The sequence below is a fragment of the Pan paniscus genome, chromosome 5 (genome assembly GCF_029289425.2).
Source record: "Pan paniscus chromosome 5, NHGRI_mPanPan1-v2.0_pri, whole genome shotgun sequence".
Classification (NCBI taxonomy): domain Eukaryota; kingdom Metazoa; phylum Chordata; class Mammalia; order Primates; family Hominidae; genus Pan; species Pan paniscus.
This window is the reverse complement of record NC_073254.2, coordinates 37,149,660-37,168,450: the sequence shown is the minus strand read 5'-3', so window position 1 is coordinate 37,168,450 and position 18,791 is coordinate 37,149,660. Positions and strand designations below refer to the sequence as shown.

At 35.9% G+C, this 18,791-nt stretch overlaps 1 protein-coding gene across 8 annotated transcripts in view; it reads right to left on the bottom strand.

The window, feature by feature from the left end:
- Window positions 1-18,791, bottom strand: part of HDGFL1 (HDGF like 1) — a 267,849-nt gene that overhangs the window by 82,133 nt on the left and 166,925 nt on the right. For 5 of the 8 annotated variants that reach the window (XR_004671850.3, XR_004671852.3, XR_004671855.3 and 2 more), the window contains one exon: window positions 14,961-15,046. The exons of the other annotated variants lie outside the window; for them this stretch is intronic. The gene's annotated coding sequence lies outside the window, so the exon portion shown is untranslated. The remainder of the gene's footprint in view (window positions 1-14,960; window positions 15,047-18,791) is intronic. 8 annotated transcript variants of the gene reach the window in all.

Genomic DNA, 18,791 nt, shown 5'->3' with positions numbered 1-18,791 from the left:
TAATTAAAAGACAGATTGGTTGATTGGCTAAAATCACACATTTCTATTTTCACGAGATAAACATTCTTGAACATATTCATATGGTATTCTGTTCCTCCCACCTCAAGAAATAAGGGATTTTGTGGTGACATCTACTACCACCTAAGCAAATATAAGTCCATTTAGAACGTATTTAATAGTATACATTATTCAGCTGTATTTCTGTTCTTTAGATAGAAACAACTGTCTTGTTGGAATTCACTATTCTCCAAGTCTGTCTTTATCACAATTTATGTTCTACTTTCTTCTAATATAGACCTCTAAGTTTATTCTTCATAAGAATTTAGCATCCCTGTTGACATATAACCTATGTGGCCCCTATATAAAATATTTACTTTTACTTCGATGATTTGCCTGTGCTATTTATAATTTGATTATGTTCTCATCATTAAACCATGTTCCTTCTGAAGTTAAAGTCTAGTTCTAGTTCCATCTTTAGTATAAAATATCTCCATTAAAATCAGGCATCACTGAATTTCAAAAATTTTTTGGATTAGTTATCTGAATTACCAAATAATAAGTATATTTTCTTATTTTTCACAATATTTAATTCTGTACTAGCAGCTCTTTTATTGACTTTTTGAAATGTATATGCTAACAAAAATATCACAGGCTTAGGAAAAGTTATGGTACTACAGCATTCATTATGAAATAATGCATTTACTCTACTGCTAAGTAAAAACACACAAAGAAGCATATTAAACTATATGTGTAGAGTTATCCAATATATTTCAAAATATAGAACAAATTGAGTAGAAGAAAATAGTTTACATATGTTCACAAAGGTTACCTTAAATGATGAGATTAGATGATTTTTTTTTAATTTTTGTTCAGTTTCTATGTCTTTTTAAATAGGCTTGTTATTTTAAAATTATTCACAAAATATTAACTATCAACAAGCTGGACAAAGTGCATGCATATTGGGTTTGTGTAGTTGTGTGTAGGCTTGTTCTGTGTGTGTGTGTGTATGTGCTCATGTGCACTCACCTGCATGTTCCTTTCCCAAATTTGCCACACACTATGTATGTGACCTGGGAAAGAGTTGTTTACTTTTTTCTGTGCGTCAATTTTTTCTTCTATAAAAAGTTGGATAATATTAATACTATTTCATTCAGCGAGATATTATGAAGATTAAATGTGGTTAATATTTTAAAAGCATGTATGACTGGGTCAGATAGATAGTAAATGCTCAATAAATATTAGCTTTTATTACTACTATAATTATTATACTTATTTTTATATAGTGTGGTTGGTAGACACACTAAAAGTAAATAGAATAAGGCATTAAAAGTGAATAACACTCAGGAATAAAATTATAGGAAATCATTTTTCTTCTATATATAACTTTTTGCTATTTCCATAATAAATATATTCCATAATTAGAAAAAAATAAATTGTTTGAAAATATAAGAAGTTTCTTTTCTTTGAAGTGAATATAGTATTTTGTTTGCCTGAAATGCTCTACTACATCTAAGGGACATATTTTAGGAGCTAGATGCTAAAGAATAGGGGAAATATCATACATATGAAGATTTTTTTTGCTTTTCACAATTTTTTTTTTGCTTTTTCTAAACTATTTAGGAAAGTTTTACATTTTTGGATGAACTATCTTACCTCCTTGATTTGTTAGGTTGGTAGGAACAGCCCATTCTTTTTGCACTACTTACTCGCAAAAGCGAAAAAACTTATGCCTTCAATATAATATATTAAATTGACTGTGTTCAATTTTGTTTCCAAATTACAGGGATACTTTAAATAATTTGAAAGTATGAAGACAGCTGCCTGTAGAGTAGTGGTTTGCTCCTAAAAAAATTAGTTTTGATGGGGCTATATCAGATGAAGTCAGAGAAAGAGGTGCCTTCTGGGTTCAAAGTTTCTCATTCAATGAAAATTCTACGGTCATGAAGCTGTTGCTTGCACACACCAAGGCCTGATGGGAGGTTTGCTAAGTTATGAGGTAGCCTTTTCTGCCTCCTTGTCAGCACCAGAGAAGCTGTGAGGTATTTAATAGCTTATGAGGTCCTGAGAATGTTACTAAATGCTGCAGATGAACTTCAAGGCTAAGTTTAGCCATGGGATACAGAGAGAAGAATGCAGACATAACATTTCTCTAGTCCAGAGAAAAGTTCCATAAATCTTAAAATGTACAAAGTATTTTGATGTGTGGCTACTTTTTATAAGGTTACTGGGTTTCACTAATGGATTTCCAAAGAATGACTGCCTTACGAGATATGGTGCTCACCTGATTATTATTAAATAATAATAATAATAATGCAGATTTTCGTTCATTGAGAAAATTGTAATAGCATGCATCTTGAACTACCAGAGTCTCATTCTACCCTTAGCAATCAGAGGGTTTCAGAAGATAACGTGGAAGATTTAGTAATAATTTGCATCAAAATAGTTCTTCTCTTCCCTACAAAGGATTCTTATCTGTAAAAATAACGGAGTTGATAGACAAATGGCTTAATCCTTAGCAGTATCCAACTGCTTTGATACAAATACATTCAGTCACATTAATGGGGAAGCCCAACCTAAGGCTATCAGCAAAAGGAACTGAAGAATTTCCTGGAAGACAACTTCATGGGAATAGAAAGTCCAGCAGATTCTATCAGTTGGGAGAGCTGATTCTGAGGCAATGTGACTAAGCTGTTTCTCCCAGTCTACTCTTAATGGAGTAGCCTGAGCCACAAAAATGTTTGAAGGAAAGGGGCTATACATATTTTTCAACAAGCTGGTTTTACAATAACCACTTTGGAAATGCGTAATGCTATGTACCGTCCAACGTGATTCTCTAAACTACTGCCTGAATATGAACTGCCCTTAGCACTTTGACAACTCCAGAGAACTCAACAATGTTTTGACAACAAGCAGAATCTGGATTCTAACAGCACAGGAGAGAAACTGAGCAGGAGAAGAGGAGAACAGTAGGAATATTATATAGCAATTGGCTGGACACATTTCATGGAATATCTAAGGCATCCCCTGGATACTATTTTAGAATATTGTAGTTCTAGAAAATATGTGTGTGTGTGTGTGTGTGTGTGTATTGGTTGAGGTGGGGTGGAACACAAAATTTTCCAAATGTAGGTTATAAAAAATTAAAGTTCTATTAGGTGCCTCACAAAACTTATCTCATCTTCAGAGTTTTTGAGTTGTCACCTTCACATTCTATCTACTGCAGAAAAAAATGGCAAATTTTAATTTATTTGACTTTACAACAAGGGAAAATTATCAGTAGGCATGACGTCTCAATATTTAAAATGAGTAAGTCCTAGAGATCTGCTATACAACTGTGTCTCTATAATTAACAATGCTGTATTGTACACTGAACAATTTGTAAGAAGGTAGATCTAATGTCACTTTTTTTTGCCATAATAAGGTAAAAAAAATCTTAAGAGAAAATTCCACCATTTTTATTTGTTAAAGATTATATAACAAGATATGTTGAAGATAAGTATCTGAAACATTGCCTTTAAGGAAATTAAACCAAGAATCACTATAAATCAATATTTATATCAAGGAATAGAGTATTAAAGAACCTAGCTATTTTCTTTGACACAAAAAATATGAAAAATAATATTATAATAGCCCAAAAGGATCCTATCTTTTATAAAATCAAGGTGGCAGACTGACCCATTAATTGAAATTAAGGTACATCTTGAATCTTCTACTAAGCTCAGAGTCCTTTAGCTTGCTCAGAAGTTATCGTGAATAGACAGAGAGATAAAAGTAAAACACTTAGTGGTTGAGTTCAAACAGGGACTTGATACCTATCTGTCAAAGTCCTGCTGTCTAATTCTCCATGGCTGTTCAGCTCAAAGAGATTATTTTTTCCAATAACAATTAGATTGCCGGGCACATTAACCTGCCCCCATCTTGCAATCTTTTAAGTGCAATTCTACTCACTTATAATAGTTTACTAAAAGCTACTCATTTTTAAGCTATTCAATCATTTACACTTAAAATTGATCAAAATCAACAGAGGTCCAGCATGACACCATAGGTGATGGTATCTCCAGCCACTAATGCTTCATGTGAGTGGTTCATCGGCAACACATTCGTTTCCAGATAGAAAAGTAGAATCAGAACATTTTTAAAGACTCAAGAAATCTTTCAAACTAAATTGCAATTATATATTCCATTTTGCACAGTACTCTTGCAAACAGTTTAATAAATAGATATTTTTCCTTCTGGTGAAAAGTTTTCTACAGCTTGTGATATTTTATTTTTTGTATTGCAAAGTCTTATGTTGCACTGTCCCACAGTTCCTGTCTTAGCTCATGGCAATGTCTCAAGGGTACAGCTCATTTTACATTTTCTGTAGTGTGATAATATGTTTTCAAAAAAAATAGGTGTAATTCCTTCAAGACGATGCAAACTTTATCTGAACTTTATCTCTAGTCTCCTGAGAAACCCTATCCATCTTTAGTTCAATGGCCTGGATCCTCAGTGCTGGGGCTGTAATTCTTCAAGACATCAGAAATCCCTGAGAAATTCTTTGTGACATCAGAAATTATTTGAGACATCTACGCGTTTACATAGAAGTTTAATGAAAAAAATGGCAAACCATTGTGGTTTTGTGATGTGAAAACATCATCTTTTGTTTATTTGACTCAGAAAACGTCATTCCAGAGATTCATTATGGATGTTCTAGAAAAAAAAAATACACATTTAACATACTTGAGACTGTAAGATGATCATTTGTTGGGTTTTATGATCTTGAGAAAGCAGACTAGGCTGCATAGGAAACATAAGAACAGTTAAGAGATGAAGTATTTTATTACATTATTGTACTGTTACCAAGTTTTTGTTCTCATCAAATTTGATTTTCCTTTTAATAAGAATAGCGGTTGAAAATATGGATTGCCCTCCAGGAGGAATATTCTATGAATAGACAAAGCCATGGAGCCTAGTTTCTGTTCTGAGGATGAAAGGAATGCACTGGGTATTTCCCAAGGTGCATAGCTCTGTTTGGGCATCAAGGATTGAATAAAAGGAAGATGTTGGGGGCTATGTTGTATACTCCAGGGCTCTGTTTATATCCGTATGTGTTTTCCTAAGGTTTAATAGTCACAGCACAGAAAAAAATTATTTGTGCATCCATCAGTTTAGCATTAATAGCAATAGGTTATCTTTTATATATCTTAGCTAAGTCACTCAGGTATTATGAAGATGGAAGAACATTATATATTATGTTAATAGTTCCAAACCTCTACTTTCAGAAACATGTAGTATAGTTAGGATGTCCAGTTGCCTGCCGTCAACTTCAGCTTTGATCTTGAGCATAACACTTAAAAATATGCCTCAGTATTTATTTTCCTAACTTTAACTGCAATGTCAACTGGCCTGAACTTGGTTGAATCCAAGTAAATTCTTAACCCTAGTTTTATATATGTTTTTATATAGCTTATAAAAAATAACGGATTTAAAAATTCACAGTAAGGATATATTTTCTAACTCCAGAATAATTTACTTCTGGAGTAAAGTAGACATATGTGTGTGTGCATATATATATATACTTTTGTCTGTTGTGTCAAACTACACAAAGGGACTACATAAAAATTTCCTCATTGCCATAAACAAAAATGAAATCTAAAATATGTTTCACTAACCCCATCCTGATTTCATGTAATTTTATCTTGAAATATGTCTATTTGAGTTTTAGTGTATAGCTGCATAGCTGGGTTGTGTGTCACTGTGTAGGAATCTTATTTCTACTTGATAAATTTACTGCTTAAAATTAATGTCATATTGTAATACTAAACTCTAAAGCAATAAGCTGAAAAAGTTTACCAGTGTACATTCAAACATTATTTCCAAGTTTAGTCCTTTGCTGGACAGATTTCCTCTGCCTGCCCAATTTGAACACATTTAGTCATTTGTCATCAGACTCCAAATTTAACTGAGTTAACGTATTTTATTTAATCTTCCCCAAAGGAAATATATTGAACTCTACTAAAATAGAAGGGTTTTTTGGGTGAAGAAGTTGCACAGTAAATCACACACACATAGCTAACACTTTAATATCCTGCATATATATATAAGGAAAACAACTGCCAAAGTAGCTGAAAGTATGATGAAACATAATCTTCCTCCCACACATGAGTACATGCATTTCTGTTTTCTTGTTATATCTTTTCCGAGAAAGGTAAAAATGTCCCCTTTATTTTAAAATATCATTTCTAGTATTTATTAAAATACAACGTAAATGTATTTTTGTTCTTTCAATGTATGTTAGGAATAAATGTTTCTCATCTCAAGAAGGGGCACATATTCAAAGCAAGTTCTTAGTAGAAATGCAAGACCAGTCTTGAAAACTCATGATTTAACCTAAGGAGGAAAAGAATGCAGTGAACATTAACCTAAAGGGAAGAAGGGGTAGAGTAACCAAATATATTTATTCTACTGAATAACTTGAGTACTTAATGACAAAATTGAGACTAAGTTTTACAATAGATGTTTGTTTTAACACTCTCCAATGTTTTTATTTAAGAAGCTCAGTTCTGAGTAAAGGAACAGCCTGGTTTCAGGCAAGGAGGAACTGTGGACACATATTCCAGTGATAAGAATTATGTTCATAGAAAATGGGCTACGTAAATAGAAGATGAGCACTTTAGAATAAACTGTTATAAGACAAAGACTTTTACTCCAGAACCAGATTGAGAGAGAAAAACGTCTGTAACTCAACCATGAATTTTGACTCTTCAGCATAAAGTATATTTTTGGTTAGAATTGAAGAAGTTTAGTTCTAAAGTGCAATAAATTTTTCATTTTTCAAGATACCCTATATTAAAACATTAGTTCTCTTGTGAGTTGGTTCAAACAATTTTTCTATTTATTCCTCCTCACTGATTATCAACTCCTAGTCACTTTTTCTAAACTTTAGACATCAAATTTTCATAAACATTTGGGCAAAATTGTCAGCTGAGTAAAAACTAGTTGAGATCGCTATTAATATTTCAAGTAAAAGCTTCCTATATTTGAATTTTATGATATGACCTCTTTTCCACAGTCATGTATTATGTAAGTTGTATAATGCCAAGTTTTCATCATACCTATTTGGACGCATTTTCTTCATTCAGACAATATTAATAAGGCACCCAATCATTGCAGGCTACTTCTTTCTTAGGCACAGTAGAGGATAAAGACATGATACTGTCCTCATAAAGCTTACACGAGAATTAAGACAAATAGACAACATATGACATAAAAGAAATTCACATCAGGCCCCACAAAGCTTCTTTCAGTGGAGGATATACTACATTGGTTTTGCAATGGAAAAAGTATTGGCTTTAAGGCCAAATGACCACCACAGCTTGAATCCAGACTCAGACACTTACTAGACTGTGTAGCTTCGGGCACGTTATTTGAGATTTTCAAGCTCTAATTTCTTCAATTGCAAAACTAGAATACTAATATCTAAATTACAAAGTTATGGTTAGGATTGGAGAGAAACTATATAATGTCTCTGACACATGGTGGTTGTTGGAAGACAATTCTTCATGATTATCTCTTGTTTTTGCATGGGTCAAGCTGCCTGAGAAAAGGCATTTATAGCCTATGTTTGTATAAGAAAATATTCTAGGATAGTAAAGCTAAAGATGTCTCCCTCCCTGGAGACATCTCAGGATAGTAAAGGCAAATACTTTCCCTTTTCCTCCCTGGAGGAGATTCGTTTACATTACATCGTAATAAAGTAGGACATCTGTGTATACATCTTGGAGTAACAATAAGATCTCTCTCTCTTATGGGAGAAGAGGCTGAGCATGTCACCAGCAGTCCTATGTAAGAGCAGAGTTTCTGAATTTTGAAATTGTATGACTTTGATGCACAGGTAATGGATGGCACTTGCCACATACCCTTGTGGGAAATGGGGCATTGAGGAACCCACCCAAAATTGTTGCTTTTGCTGCTGCTTTAGTCATAATATACTGCCTTTGTCTCTGACCCAGATAGATGTAGTTGGTAGATGTTAGATAGATGATAGGTAGATGCATAGATAGATACATAGATAGATACATTGATACATAGATACATAGACAGACCAGAGCAAGTTAAATCGTTAGCTTGCAAGTACAGTAAAATTTCAAATCATTTAGTTTTTGACTTAACAGTAGTTATTCAAGACCTGTGTATCGGGGAACCTGCCCCGATATTCACGTAGGTTCTTTTCTATTTTCCTTAAGCGTCGGCCGGCTTGAGAAATAAAGGGACAGCGTACAAAAGAGAGAAATTTTAAAGCTGGGCATCCGAGGGAGACATCACATGTCGGTAGGTTCTGTGATGCCCCACAAGCCACAAAACCAGCATGTTTTTATTAGGGATTTTCAAAAGGGGAGGGAGTATACAAATAGGGTGTGGGCCACAGACATCAAGTACTTCACAAGGTAATAGAATATCACAAGGCAAATGGAGGCAGGGTGAGATCACAGGACCACAGGACCAGGGCGAAATTAAAATTGCTAATGAAGTTTTGGGCACCATTGTCACTGATAACATCTTAACAGGAGACAGGGTTTTGAGAGCAACCGGTCTGACCAAAATTATTAGGCAGGAATTTCCTCTTCCTAATAAGCCTGGGAGCACTGGGGTCGATTTCACCCCTACAGCCTTGACCATAAGAGACGGACACACCTAGGGGGGCTGTTTATAGGCCTATACCTCCAGGCACGTATTCTCTTTCCCAGGGATGTTCCTTGCTGAGAAAAAGAATTCAGTGATATTTCTTCCATTTGCTTTTGAAAGGAGAGAAATATGGCTCTGTTCCGCCCAGCTCACCAGGGGTCAGAGTTTAAGGTTATCTCTCTTATTCCATGAACAATTGCTGTCATCCTGTTCTTTTTTCAAGGTGCCCTGATTTCATATTGCTCAAACACACATGTTGTACAATTTGTGCAGTTAATGCAATTATTACAGGGTCCTGAGGCGACATACAACCTCCTCAGCTGACAGGATTAAGAGATTAAAGTAAAGACAGGCATAGGAAATCACAAGAGTATTGATTGGGGAAGTGATAAGTGTCCATGAAATCTTTACAATTTATGTTTACAGACTGCAGTAAAGACAGGCATAAGAAATTATAAAAGTATTAATTTGGGGAACTAATAAATGTCCATGAAATCGTCACAAACCATGTTCTTCTGCCATGGCTTCAGCCCGTCCCTCCGTTTGGGGTCCCTGACTTCCTGCAACACCTGTTCATTATTTTTATTAGTAGAATTGGAAGTTTAAGAGCTGCCATTGTTATAAAAGAAGATATCAAAGATGAGAGCATTTGAGCTGAATCTTGAAGAAGGGGTAGAGTAAGACCATTTAAGATGGCACAGAAAAGCATTTCAAGTATCAGTAATAGTCTAGACAAGACTGTGTGCAAGAGGTGAATCACTGCTGGGCTCATACTAGAAATTGTAAGTTGTAAATTTTGCTTAAGCACAGGTTACACAAGGAGGAGTAGACAGAAGCAGTACTAGAAGAAGAATTGATTCAAAAGCATGCATTACCTTGTCAGGTAAGCTGCTTGAAAAATATCAGATAGCAATAGGGAAAAAGTTGCATTTTTAGCAAACAGCAGATATTCAAAGTTACACTGTGAAACGATGACTCTATTTGTAGCATGTATCAGGGAGAACCAAACAGGGTAAAACTGGAAAAGAAACATTCCCAATCTTCCAGCTGAGAAGTAACGTGACCTCAAACCAGAGCATGGCAGTGGCAACAGGCATGGGTGGAGGCTAAAGCAGAGAGTCAGGCTTGGAGTCTTGTTCTCAGCTCATGATGTTTCTGAGCTTTGTTTCAGATTCTGGTCTATTCATAGTCTTTTCAGAATACACACAGTGAACTCGGGGGCTCTGTTAAATGCCATTTTCTTACTATTTCTGAATGAACTAAGTTCACCACTCTTAGGCTAGCCGAGGTAAACCAAGCTCTCTAGAACCTATCAGTTAGGAGTAAGTTCATGAGCATGTGACCAAACCATAAGTTAACAATGGACAAGTTGTAGTAACTACCATTTGCCAGGCTGATAGAAGTTGCTGGTTGTTTCTCTTTCTCTCCTTAAAAGAAGCCCAAAGACAACATATTCTGTACAGACTTGAACTGCTTCCACCTCCTAAAGTCACTGTAGTTTGGATCTCTCCTAATGGCTGACAGTGGCTGTTTAAAGTCCAGCCTTCACATTCTTATGCCAAACAGCAATATGGAAGATAAGGCAAAAGAGGCACACTTTAGGGATGGTTCATAAAGGAACTTCCCACTTACATCTCTTAAACAAAACACAGTCACAGGCCTATACAGGGCTGCAAAGGGAAAAAGAGGTATACAGTGTTTTCACTGGAAGCAATGTCTCCAATAGAACAAGGTTCTGTTCCTACACAGAGGGGTGCTATGAACCCCTAATTTTCCATGGTCTTCATATTAAAGGTCTGGATTTGCCCCAATAAGGAGTGGACCTGCTCAAGCCAGATTCCCATAATGTGACACTCAAGTGTCATGTGGCGTCTTGACTCAGAGAATTCCTCTTCACTGATTTGTATTGTCTATCAAGTTCTAAGCCACCATTTTAGCAAGCAGAATGTTTCACAATCAAATAAAATATAAAGAGAAAGCCTCAAAGTTGTTATTGTCTTCATTTAATGTTTTAACAAGATTTGTTTTTAAGAATCTACACTTATTTATTTATTTATTTAGAGATGGAGTCTCACTCTATCGCCAGGCTGGAGTGCAGTGGCATGATCTCAGCTGACTGACACCTCCACCTACTGGGTTCAAGCAATTCTCCTGCCTCAGCCTCCTGAGTAGCTGGGACTACAGGCATGCGTCACCACGCCATTAATTTTTGTATTTTTAGTAGAGACGGGGTTTCACCATGTTGGCCAGGATGGTCTCAATCTCTTGACCTCATGATCCACCCACCTCAGCCTCCCAAAGTGTTGGGATTACAGGCATGAGGCACTGTGCCTGGCCAAGAATCTACTTTTGAAATGAGACATCTCCAAAGATAAGATGGATGATGATAAATGTCTCAGAGAGCTATCAAGGATATTCTACAGATATGAAAAATGAAAAAGCATCAAGAGATGAGAAAAGTTTTTAGAAACGTGGACATTGAGCTAGGTCTTGAAAAGTGGGAGAGTTTGGATTATGTAGAGATGGATTATGTAGAGATGCAGGAACAGATGCAGAGTTGATGGGTAGAACAATATTGCAACTGACATCCTGCCTCACCACTGCTCTCTGGGCAGGGGAAAGTGTGTTTTGCCCCCCAGGTGAAAGTGCGTATTGCCTCCTAGGCTGAGAGAGTCAAGGCTACCTCCAGGCTAATTTTGCTCAGCCTTAAGCAGACTGTCCTTTCCAGTTTCCAAACAATCAGTTTCACACTACTAATATGACTGAAAGAATTGAAGGTCAACAAGTGCTTTGGCTGTTAGGATAGCTATATGGCCATGGACATTGTGACACATTCTCAACAAAATGTTTATTGGGCACACAATGAAATCTAATTATGTTTAAAGCAAAACATACCTGGGTACACAAGACCACCATGAGCCCTCTGTCTAAATTTAGACCTTGGGCAAACTCTATAAAATCTATTAACCGTTCTTTGGTAAGCATAAAGTATGAGTAAAGGTGCTGTTTTCACATAAATACCTATAAAATACAGCTTCAAAAGTATAAAAATAGTAGATAGGAACTGAGTCTACCTTGACATAGATTGTACTTTTAATAGTCACATAGTCTGAACAGGAAGCCTGAATGTGTTCGAAGGCTTAATTAAGCCAAACCGCATCATTGGAAATCTTTTGTTTGGTTTGATTTTATTTTATCTGCCTTTGCATTCCCAAGAATAAAAAAATCACAAAGTCAAATGTGAAAAGAATTTGAAAACATGTATGGCAGTTGTTGCAAGCTTTCTTTTCTTTCTGTCTCTCACAATTTTTTTTTAGTTCCAGCTAAACCTAGAGACACGAAAAAAATTGCCACAACCCTAATCCACTCCTGTTTATCTGATATCCAAAAGGCCTTAGAGAGCATAGATTGGCTTTATTCTCATATTAGGGGTTCAAGAATGCTATCAATAAATATCAGTAACTTCAGGTTACTCCTTCCTTCCTTCCTTCCTTCCTTCCTTCCTTCCTTCCCACTTTCCTTCTTTCTGCCCTTCCCTTTCTTCCCCCTTCCCCCTTCTCCCTTCTCTCTTCCTCCTCCCCTCCCTTCCCCTGTCCTCCTTTCCCTTCCATCTTTTTCTGGATTTTTAATGTGTTCATACAGTGCTTCTTTATTCCAAATCTTAATCCTTTTTATGCAAATTTTTTTAGTCTGAAAATCATCTTTTAACTTGGTTTAAAGATGGTTTATTAGAGTTTCTTATGTAACACTTTATTTTCAATATTATTTTCCTTTATAGCTTTTGCATTTTCTATCTTGATAAACCCAGATTGGCAAGCATATTTGCCTGTATTTTCTTCTGCAATTTTTAGAGTTTTGTTCTTTTACACTGGTAATTCCATAAACGTCAGCTTAAGGATTCTAAAGAACAGCAGATTGCCACAATGCTGTAGAATATTTCATGTTTTTCTAATGAATTTAATATTCTTAATTAGCAAACTCAGTAGATTCTCTATTCAGTATTAACCATCTTTTTGCCAAATGATCTTTATGCCAAGTGACAGAGTTCTAATGTCCATTTTGTTTTGTTATTACATAGGTCAAACCTCTCCCAACCCCCACCACTTCCATTGCCTTTATCACTTGCTATTTTTCAAAATCAACTTGGTTGTTCTTGCCTGTTTTCTTATCCCAATAAATTTTAGTCTCAACCTATAAGATAACCCAAATAAACTTTCAGGGATATTAGCTAGGATTACTTTTACTAAAAGATTAATTTGAGAAGAATTAACCTAACAGTTCTACTACACATAATCCAGTTTTTCTGGTGGACATATAAATCCTGTACTCCAAACCCCAGTGCTAATACACAGTCCCTAGCCTTCTAGAGCTTAATGATGACATGTGCTTAAACTTGCACAGAGAACAAATCATTCATATTTTGATAGTCTTTCCTGGTTGTATTGTGTTATTTTATTAAAGTTCTTTCATATATATTGCTGCATCTTGATCCTCCAAGAGGAAGGGTATATGACAATTCCCATGTTACCAATGTGGAAATTGCTGTCAACAACATTTGATGGAATTACCAGACCCGAACCTAAGTTTTGTGCTTTGTAGGCATGTATTTTTCCCATTCCACCAACCTGTTAGATCGCCCCCTTAAGATACTATCAGAATAATTCACTTTCCTTTCATTGAAAAGCTGGACTAGTCACTATTGAGAGATAATATGTACAATCCACAAAACACTATCTTTAAAAGGCACATGCTATTTGAACTGAAAGGACTTTTAGAAATTATTGAGTAGCACTTCTTTGATTTACAGTTGAAGAAATTGACGCTAAGAAAAGTGAAGCCATTTTTGAGATTGCCTAGCTAGTTGGTGATTGCACAGTATCAATTTTAAAGCACATGTTTTGGCTTTGATCAGCTTGCAACTCTCCTTTCTGAAAGCTGCCATGCTAAAAAATAAAATAAAATAAATCTGCTGATACCCATGCTTAGAAATTCAGAATCAGAGTGACCATTTCTCTGAGACCTCAAAACACCAAGTGATATTTCTGTACTAGTGTTCTCAAGGTGTGCCCTCTCAACTTGAGAAGTTTTTTCCTGACATCAGTGAACAATAAAACACCTTTACTCTTCATTGTCACCAAGGCTGATATTGTTTTGCTAGATTCAGTCTGTAATCATCTGAAGTAGCTGTTTAGTTCTCATGTGATTAATTTTAATTTGAAGGGACATCAACTGTAGCATGTTTTCTCCTTACTAGGAAAAAGCAAAAGCTAAGAACCTAGAAACCAGACATTATTTTTACTTTTTGTCTTTGCTTTGATCATAAAATATGATTACTGAGGTGAGATGTTTGGCTAAACATTTTTAGCCACAGATTATGTGAACCTTTTTTTCTGGCTCTTTAAGCATTTAGGTAAGTATTTCATTATGAGTTCATGAAGTGATGCTTAAGTCATCATTCAACCTAAACTTTTACAAATTTTCAAGAAGGTCACCACTAAAAATACCAAATTTTGTGTAGTAACTGCTTCTTAAATTACCTAATTTTGTAGCTCTTTTAAATATTTCTGTAGACCACGAAACCAAAAACTATACCATCACAAATCCTCTGAGGCATTTATTTTGCCCATGACTTTCTTAAAATGTTTAAACTGAAGCTATTTTTACACAGCAAAATTAATATCATTCAACTAGTGGATAGTTGCTCCAGCAACTGTTGGACAGAGTTGTTCTTTAATCTTGAGGATATCAGATTGGAGATTTAGATGTATTTAACAAGAGGTTTCAATATGAAGTCAACACAATTTTTCAACAATCCAATGAACCATCTTCCCAGTATTTCCTTTTCCTTAATAGTCTTTCATTCAGACCCACTCAGCAACCTCAATACTGAATAAATCTACTCTGAGTGGTTGCAAGTGGCTAAAAATATCACAAAATTATTCATATTGATTTACTGTAAAGTCATGATGTTCAACCCCTGCTGTTCTCCTAATGGTGTCTGTTACTACCTCCATGTTTCCATACTCACGTCTCTTACTGTGTTCTTTGCTGTTTTCAGCACTCTCCACCTGTAACTATTTCACCACCTTCCCACTCACAGTAAGCAATCTGGTCAGTTTCTTACCTAGAAAAAAATCAGGTGATAATTTCCCTTGCTTTCCACCACTAATCCGTTATTCTTTCTTATATTCCACAGTGGAAAAAGATTTCCTGTCCCCGTACAAGATCAAATCCTTCACCTATGCTCTGGGTCCAATCAACTTGAAATGGGAGCACATAAGTCTGCATCCTACCTTCTTCTTTGCATGTTATTCTCCATCAGCAGCTCCTTGTGGGCAGTGACCTTGTCTGCCTTGCTCACTATCGTGCTTCCATTAGCCTAAAAGAGTAAGCAATAATAGGTGCTTAATAATATTAAGGATGGGAAGTACTCCATAACTATTCATCAAGGTTGTGTAACTGAATTCAATGAGTAGCTACGCTGTGCTAATAATCAACAGATATTCTAAGTATCTTTAAACTTGGATGAAGTGCTAATAATATACAGCCTCAACTTGTATGAATTATTTCATCCACACAAATTTGCCCTTTCTACTTTTTGTATTTTGGGGGTCTGGGGGACCTGATTATCTTAGCTTTGGTTCTCCCTGGTTGTCTTATCTTCAGATCCAGGCTAGATTTACATTTATTTTCTACTATAGACTTGTCATGTGATAAATTCTATCAGTTTCCAGGATATGGGTATATTTTAGCATCTACTTGTCAAGCTCATAAACACCCAAGCAGGCATTGATTCAGAGTCTCCGTCTCACTACACTGGGTATCTCAAAAAAAAAAAAAAAAGTCCTTGAAAAAATACAGACGAAACATGTAATATAAGAAATAACAAGAATGGAAACATACCAAGAAAGAAAACCTTGGGAAAACTGAAGCCTATTCTGCTGTTGCAGCCAAGGAGAGAAGGTAGTTGGTGGCTACTCGAGAAGATAAATTTTTAAAAGATGGCTTAAATTTTGCTCTTCCCTTTCCTTACACGATTGCCTTAGGACTTCACTTAGGACTTCATTGAAAGCCCACATCAAGGTATCCTGAAGAATGATAACATATAGTGCAGGATGCTACTAGGGTAAGGAGCTATAAAATAGCAGGAGGGGCCAGGCACGGTGGCTCATGTCTGTAATCCCAGCACTGCAGGAGGCCGAGGCGGGAGTTCAAGACCAGCCTGGCCAATATGGTGAAACCCCATCTCTACTAAAAATACAAAAATTAGCCGGGTGTGGTGGCAGGCACCTGTATTCCCAGCTACTCGGAGGCTGAGGCAGGAAAATTACTTGAACCCAGGAGGCAGAGGATGCAGTGAGCTGAGATCGCGCCATTGCACTCCAGCCTGGGGGACAAGAGTGAGACTTCGTCCAAAAAAAAAAAAAGCAGGTAGAGATTGACCTGACACCCACTACTCTGTCCCTTCCTCCCAAGCCCCTAGCATTCAGGGAATACAATACTTTCTTAAGGCTTCCTACATATATACTACAAATTGGTCTAGCGTCCAGAAAATTATTCTACAGTAGCCCAGTGCTTCATCCTTCAGGGTGCACAAGGTGGGGTATGGGACATATGGTAAAACTGATGGTGTATCCTTGGAAATTCTGTACAATGTCCATGGAAGATGGCTGACTTTCACCCAGGGACGTAGAACAAATGTGGAAAATACCACCCAGGAGACATGACAAAGAATGTGACCAACCCAACCAAGGACAGGAATCATGTACTTAAATCTTACAGAAGCTCACACTACCAAAAAAGGGACTTTTTTTCTTAAAGGATGTGTTTCTTTTGCAAACACAATAGACTAAAATAATCATTTCTGAATTCTGACTCAAGACCCCAGATTTTAAATTAAGAACACTGACAGAAAGACATGGGATATAAATGTAACTCAGAAAATGGGGTTAAAAATGGGAAATGTCTCAGATTAGATTCCAGAAATCCAAATAGTTTTGCTTATGATCCTGTGAATTTATTTCTTGGGAGATTTAGTAGAAGTAGCTACAGAAAGCTAAAAGTATTGCTTTTTAAAGAGTCATTTTTATTACAATAAAAATACAATACATGTAAGAAAAAGTGTTTAAGATATAAATGTAAAGGCAACCACCATCTAGGTCAAGAAACAGACTATTACCCAGAAGCTCCTTCCTTCTGAATCCAATCCCTAACTTCCTCTTTAAAGATAACCATTATCAGCAGGGTCTGGTGGTATGCACCTGTAATCCCAGTTACTCAGGAGGCTGTGGCAGGAGAATCACTTGAACCCGGGAGGTGGAGGTTGCAGTGAGTCAAGATCACACCACTGCACTCCAGCCTGAGTGACAGAGTGAGACTATCTATCAAAAAAAACAAAAACAAAAAAACACACAACAAGATACCCATTATCTTGACTTTTTTTAACGAATTATTTTATGGCTTTACAACTTAAATATTCCTACTTATCCAATGCAGATAAGGGCTTTTTGTAATCGTACAGTTTTTTTTTCTTTATGTCTTGCTTTTTTGGCTAAACCTTACATTGATAAAAATCCATTGTGCTGCTGTTTATAATTGCAGTTCAGTCATTTTCATTAATTAATTACTTATTCATTTTCCTACTGATGATATTAGAATTGTTTCCACTTAATAAGTGTTTTGAAAATTGCTCCTACAAACTTTGTCATTCCTATCATCTGGTGTAAATATGCCTGCATTTTTCTAGGACATACACTTAGAATTAGAATTGTCGGAATATGTAAATATGCCTAACTTCATTAGATATTAGAAAAATGTTCTCCAAAATGCTTTGTATTTTCCTGATGGTTATAGGCCATTTGTATAGCTCTGTTTGTGATGTGCCTATTCAAAACATCTGCCCATTTTTCTACAGAATTATCCTTATTTTTTAATTGACTTGAAGGTTAAATTACTTGACCAAGATCACATATATAATAAGTTGCAGAAATCTGAAAGCCTGATCTGTTTGATTCAAACATTCTTAATTGCTATTGCCTCCCCAAATGGCTACAGAATAGCTTATTTTAAGAAGCCAAATAATTTCATTTATTAATGCAGATACTAAATAATTATGTGTTTTAAAATGTTGTAGGTTTTCAAGTAAAACATATCAGGATATTTTATATATATATACAGTTTCATATGTATATATGAAACTAACTTTTATTTTCACTCATGTATTGTAAAGACAATTCCACTTATTATAGAGAGTAAGTGGGTGGTATTGAATGCCCATTATATACCAAGTGTGCTATTTGCATATGTGTGTATTTCATACGACAGTGCTAAGTATGTATGGGTTTATACTTATAACGAATGTTAGAGATATAATCACGTGAATAGTCTTGAACTCACTGGAGAATAGTTTTAATTAAACAAAATCATAAGAGATAACTCAGGCAGATTCATCGGTATGAGTGAATTTTGTATTTATACAACTATACGTATGAACATGTTGTTGACAAAAAGCTATTGCTTTTTAACAACTGGGTGAACTGAAAGGCAGTAATATGTGAGCAGACAAATGATCTGGAGCCATAATTTAAAAATTGTGAGATTTTATTTAAATGAGCTCAAATATTTGTGCTCTTAGTCTTTCTCTCCTATCATAATTTTTTCTTTTCTCTCTTTATTTTTCTTTCTCCATTCTTATCCACTCTCTTCTCTTCTGTTTATAGCACATGGAGCTTACAAGGAGGGGACTATTTCAAAGCACTAGGGGTAAGGGTTTGCAGAAGAGTGACTAAGGAAGATGAGGATAGAGAAAGAAGGAGAGATTTTTCTCTTTGGCTACTAGCTTGCAGTTCAATTGCCTTCTTCCAACTGCACATTCTGAGAAAATGATGGCTACCTCTCAGAACACCAGACCTGGGGAATGGGGCCTTATCCCAGTGCCAATAAAGAAGCCACTGCTGCCAAGCTGCAGGTGCAAGCCCTCAATTAGAACGTGCTGTTCATCTCTGTCAACACTAATGAAATTCAGAAGCCTAAAGTGACAGGTACAGCAACTGGTTTGGGAGTTTAAAAATTAATACCATCAAGTTTCATTTTCCTGTTCCTTCTAGCCTGGCTCCTTCCACTGG